We start from the raw sequence: 5,911 nt of genomic DNA on the forward strand, positions 1-5,911 counted from the left end.
AAAGCCACTTTCAATTTCTTCTATGACCACAAGAGATGTCAGAGAAAATATTAAAATGCTATTGTAGGGCCAGGGACTGGGCTCAGTGTTGCTGCCTGCCTCACAAGCACAAGGTCCCGATTTGATCCCTGCCTCCAAAAAAAAAAAAAAGCTATTGTATAACTTTACATTTAAAATTAAATTCAGACTTACTTGAAACTGATTTGTAGAGAGTTAAAATTTTTTAGAAAAATTAGTACATGAGAATCATCAGCTTTAGATGTACTTAATTTATCAGAAATTTATCCCAATGTTGTCATAGTCTATAAAAATATCCTTCACAGCTCTAGTAACAGTTGCACCAGCAGAAAGAGCCTTTTAGAAATTAGAAATTATCAGTTCTCTGCAATCTCACATTTGCCAAGAGTAACTGATGTCGCTTTCAATTTATATGGATAGAAAATGAAGTTGCTAAAAGTATCAACTTTAATGACCTAATGAATGAATTTGCAGAAGCGAGCTAGACAGATATTATGATCAGTCGTGAAACCACATTAATAAATGATTATTTATTACATTATATAAAATGATGACGGAAAGTTTTGTTTTGTAATTTATGTTATTTATGTATCATAGTTATTCTTATTATGTTTTATGTGTAATAAAATATTTTTAAAGGAAAAGCTTTCTATTTTAGTGCCTTTAAAAGCACTTTTCACTTTTCTCTTGCTTTTTGTTCTGTTTGTTTTGTGATCCTGGGGATTGAACCCAGGCCTTTGCAGCACAACGAATTACACTCCCAGCCTTTTTTTCTTTCTTTCCTTTCTCTTTCTTTCTTTCTTTTAATACAAAGTCTTTCTAAATTGCCACATTGCCCATGCTGGGCTCAAGGTACAGTCCTCCTGCCTCAGCCTCCCAGAATGCTGGAATTAGAGGCGTGGGCCACCATGCCCAGCTTCTCTGGCATTTTGAACAAGGGGCCCCACAGTTTCATTTTTAAAATGAGCCCTACTGTTATGGCTTGTGTTTAGATGTCTCTCTAAATCCTCATGTGGTCATAGGTGGGGCGTTTTCAGAGGTGGCTGGATCTAATGTGAAGCTGGAACTCATTCTTGGCGCAATGCGAGGGAACTAGGGATTAAGGGTGTGAGTGCTACCTGCCCTAAGCGGTCTGGCTAAAAGGGGCAGAAAGACACTGTTACGGTCCCTTGTTGCTTTTGCTGTCTTCTGCATGCAATGAACTGTTTCTCCTCTGCAGTGCCCCTCTGCCATGTGCCACCCTACCTTGGAGCCAGCTGACTAAGGACTGAAACCTCTCGAAACTGGGAACTGAGTAAACTTTTCCTCCTTTAACTTTTGGTGTTGAGTATTGTCTCAGCCATGAGAGAAAAGTAACTAAAACACCCACAAATTATGTAGGTGGCTAGGCCTAAATTTGCTCAGCAAGCTTTCAAGGACAGACAGGGTAGGCCTGTGGCCTCCAGAACCCACACTGTGATTTTTGTCTTCTTAACCCAGCTGCAGCAGCCCCTCCGTCTTTGCCCACATGGTTGGCAACCATAAGGACAAGAACCGTACTCTATGAAGTGCGTGGGAAGCAGTTCTAGGACCTGACTTTTCTTCCTTCCCAAACTCTGCTTTCACCCACACCTGATGTTGGTCTCCCAGACACCAGACTCTGAGATGACGCTGTGCCGAAGAAGTTTATTAGGGAGTGTCTCTAGGAATGCAGCTGTAAGTGAAATGGCTGCACCTTTGGGAAAAGGGCACTGTGGCTGGTTTCCAGCGAGAGTCACAGCTCTGAGCCTTCAGCAGCCGGGGCTGGGGAGGGTGGCTAGGAAGAGGAGCTAGGCAAGGCAGGGCACTGCCTGCTCCAGCCCCTGCTGCACTGCCGCCTTGGCGAGCTCCTTCGCCGTTTGGTAAGGGCCTGTCATCTTGTCTTCTGGGACATTTCCAAGAAAAGGGTCAATGCAGAGCCACAGCTGAGGCTACAGCCACGGAAGACTTTGAAGTCACAGCAATCCTCTGCCTCCTCCTCCTCCTCCTCCTCCACTGCTGCCTCCACCCTTCCCTGCATCTAGTTGCCTTTCCCGGTGAGGTGATAAAGGCCGGAAGGCTCTGAACTTTGGGCTCCAGTGCCCTTCCTTCCCTGTGGCTGCTGCATTTGTCAGTTTACCTCTAACCCTGGCCCTCAGGGCACCCAGGGATTCCTCAAGCTGCACCCTGCAACGACGGGGGGGGGCGGGGGGAGCTCATTTCCACTCCCACGATGGTGACTCCTTTCCTGGCCTGCTGTCACTCAGTACAGAGAAACCAGAGAGACTAAAGCACAGTGGAAACCCCACTGCATCACTTCAGAGCATCGAGACCAGCAGAGCCACACGCAGGATGGGGGCCAGAAGCGCAAATCCCCAGGGGAATCAAAGGGATTGATGCAAGTGGGACCGCACCCACTCCTGCCTCTCGGGAGACCATGCGTCCCACCCACCAGATGGGCAGCACCGCTCGCTGGCACACGAGCACTGATACTGAGCATGCACAAAGCCCCGGAGAGTCCCCCCCTTCACGGGACCCTGTCCGCAAGTTGGCGGGCAACCCTGCTGTGACTTGGGTGCTCTCTGTCCCCCACAAGCTCACGTGTCAGAGACTTCGCCCTCAGTGTGGCAAGGTAAGAGGGGAAGAACCTTGGAGAAATGGGACTTAGGGTGATATCCTTAGGCCCCTTGGGGACGCCTTCAGAGGGGTCATGGGCCCACAGGCTCTGCCGGCTTCCTGTTTCTTGATGTGCCCTCTTCCTCTCACATGCTATCTGGCCATGATGTGACCCACTATGATGTGCTGCAACCAAGAGGGTTCTCACCAGAGCTAAGCCAATGATGGCACCATGCCCTTGAGCCTCCAAAACCTCATTTCTTTATAAACAGACTGCTTTGGGTATTTTGCTATAGTAACATCAGTGGACTAATACAATCTGCATCACACACCTATGATGCCACTGTGCCAGTGCTGAGGTGGCCAATGACAAAGGGTGATAGATGTCAGTGGGTAGAGTCTTTCTGTCCACTTAGTTATTTGGTATTTCTTCTGTGACACACATTCTCTGGTGGACATTTGTGTGACACAAGGGTATTCACCCTCTGTGTCCATCCCCCCGCGTGGCCTTCGTATGCCTCTTTCCCAGAAGGAAATTGACCCATCTGTGAAGCAAGCTCAGCCTCTTCCATGATGCATCAGCTGCTTGGAAAGGACCTTAAAGCTGTGGCCATTTGAGGTCAGAAAGGAGAAGATGATGGTGCAAGGGTGGCGAGAGCAGGGAATTCTCTCTCTTTCTCTCTCTCTCTCTTCCTGGAGATAGAACCCAGGGCTTTCACACTAAGCCACATACATCCCCAGCCCTTTTTTATTTTGCTACAGGGTCTCACTAAGTTGCCCAGGCTGGGCTCGAACTTTCGATCTTCCTGCCTCAGCTTCCCAGAATAATAGGATTACAGGTGTGTGCCACAATGGCCAGCCAGGGAATTGCTTTTTGAATGCAAGTTATGACAGAACCTTAGGCGTCTACACTGTGATTCTCTGGGTCTTGCCACAAGCCTCCCTCAGCATCTTTTCCCACTACACAGTACCAGGCCATGATGCCCAAGCCAAGGGGCTGCTTGTACCACAGCCTGTACTTGCCGCAGAGTTCTTCCTTGTTCTGCGCGCCACTCAAGGGCAGCCTCCTATACCACCCCAGCTAACAGGGATTGTTAAAGACAGAATGTGCTCATGACCCTTACAAGATACAGTAAACTGCCCTTTACTTTGCGGGGGATATCCCAGCACGCCCATGCCACTAGGTCCCTGACACCTGCACTGCTGTGATAAGTCTCTGATTTGCAAAAGATTAATCTCCCACTCGCTAGGGCTCGAGTATCTTACCATGACCTCCAACGTACACACCTCTCCTGTTCATCCAGTGTTCCAGAAAAACCTGGTCCAAGTGCGTGAGAACCAGCACCTAGGTACCATGAGACCAGAGGAGGAGGCAGACTGATCCAGGACTGCAGCCTGAGATTTGTTAGGAACTTATTTTGACAAAAGCATAGTCCTGAGCAGCAGCAAGACCAGTGTGCGCCCACAACTTAGGTCAGAAGCGGGGGGGGGGGCTTATGTAATGATCACGGCAAAAGTGACTTCATCCAAGCCAGAATGTACTGGGATTATCTCAAGCTAGCATCGAGGACATCAAGCACATTCTTGGTGCTCACAGTACCAGGGTCTGGGTTGTAAAGCTCCACACATCATTCCAGTGGTTTTGTCTTTTTATAGTGTGCTGGGAAACTATGCAGTGAAAACCAACCAGGGTTACTCAAGGTTAATCGTGATGGTTACAACCCAACATGGCTGCTGTCAGGTCAAAGTGAAACCCTGTGTCTGGTCCAAAGAATTTGATTCAACATCACGCATCCTTGGAATAGTTGCAGAATGTCTAGATGATCCAGAGCCCCGTGGGTTATGTTATAAAGGACAGTGGAAAAGTTAACATAGCCTGGAGCAAGATCATCCAGGTTTACCATTGTCTATCCCGCACAAATGCCAGCCAGTAGAGATAGAAAACAATGCATTTGGCAGAGGCTTGGCTACATATCATGTGCTGGAGCAAAGATACTGTGCCTGGTAAAGCAGCTATGGTTAAGGCTACTTCTTGATTAAGAGATTCACTCTCATTCACCATGATCCATCCAGTTTCTTTAGGGGATAGGTTGGTTAGGTAAGTAAAATATGTTGGAAACCACAAACTGTACATTCTTTATATCACTGAGGGTAGCTCTAATCTTTGCATGTTCGTGATTCACTGTCTTGACCAGGTGTGTGAGGACCATTTCACAGGCCTCCACTTTGTCTGCACTGCTGTGGTCATCTTTAGTCCTGTAAGGGACATGTGCATCCAGAGATTTTGGTATCCACAAGCAAGGGAGCAAGGTGGGTGGGAGGTTGGCTAACCACTGAATATGTCCATTCCAATTAGGCATTTAGAGATGAGAGAAGTGACAACTGGGTACACACATGGACCCAATGGAGCTACTATCAGTAGAACTGGGCCAAGACCCCATCCATTACCTGGACCCCATGGGTTTCCCATTTCAGTTGGGGACCCATGGTGGAGTATTGTGTCCCTGGTATCAGCATGAATACCTAGTATGCTTGAAAGGCCCAAATAGTCCCTTTCTTCCAATGCTGTTACCCAAGTCAATGGAAGGAATGAGCCCCAACCCGCTGATGGAGAAACACAGTTGGCCCTCCTTACCTGCAGGGCCCACATCCACCAATCTAACCAATTGCTCAGTGCAAAGGTTCTTAAAACATTGTCTGAAATGAACACAGGCTTTTTCATATCACTGTTACCTGAACAATACAGTGTAACAACTATTTATGTAGTGTAGACATCAAATTAGGTATTGTAAGTCACCTAGAGATGATGCAAGGTATACTGAGTGATGTGCCCAGTTTCTATACAAATACTGCTCCGTTTTGTGTAAGGAACCTGAGCATCTGGGGATTTGGGTATCCACAGGGGGTCCTGAAACCAGTTTCCCATGGATACCAAGGGGACAGCTATATTCCAGCTTCCTTGCTCATGTGGGAGAACAATTCTGCCCCATGGTGTCTCCTTTAGAGTCCCCAGCAGGTTGTGTCACACTCGTCCACGCTAATAGCCTGATGTTGAGCTCACTTTTTATTGGCTCCTTCCCTGCCCCGTGTCACTCCGAGGCTGGGCTTCCCAAGTGAACTACTTGCACCCTCACCCCTTATCTCCCCATCTACTTCCAGAGGAGGTCACACTAAGACAGCAGTATGGTAATAAAGCCACCTGAGAAGTCACCCTGTGGTGTTTTTTTTATTGTTTTTCGTGTGTGTGTGTGTGTGTGTGTGTGTGTGTGTGCATGTTTTG

The 5,911-nt window shown here is 47.7% G+C and overlaps 1 pseudogene; it reads left to right on the forward strand.

The window, feature by feature from the left end:
- The first annotated feature begins 2,452 nt into the window (after nt 1-2,452).
- The window catches only part of LOC104870560, a 42,155-nt pseudogene continuing 38,696 nt past the window's right edge, over nt 2,453-5,911 (forward strand).

The sequence above is a fragment of the Fukomys damarensis genome, unplaced genomic scaffold (genome assembly GCF_012274545.1).
Source record: "Fukomys damarensis isolate Sample0158 unplaced genomic scaffold, DMR_v1.0_HiC HiC_scaffold_39, whole genome shotgun sequence".
NCBI classification, from domain to species: Eukaryota; Metazoa; Chordata; class Mammalia; order Rodentia; family Bathyergidae; genus Fukomys; species Fukomys damarensis.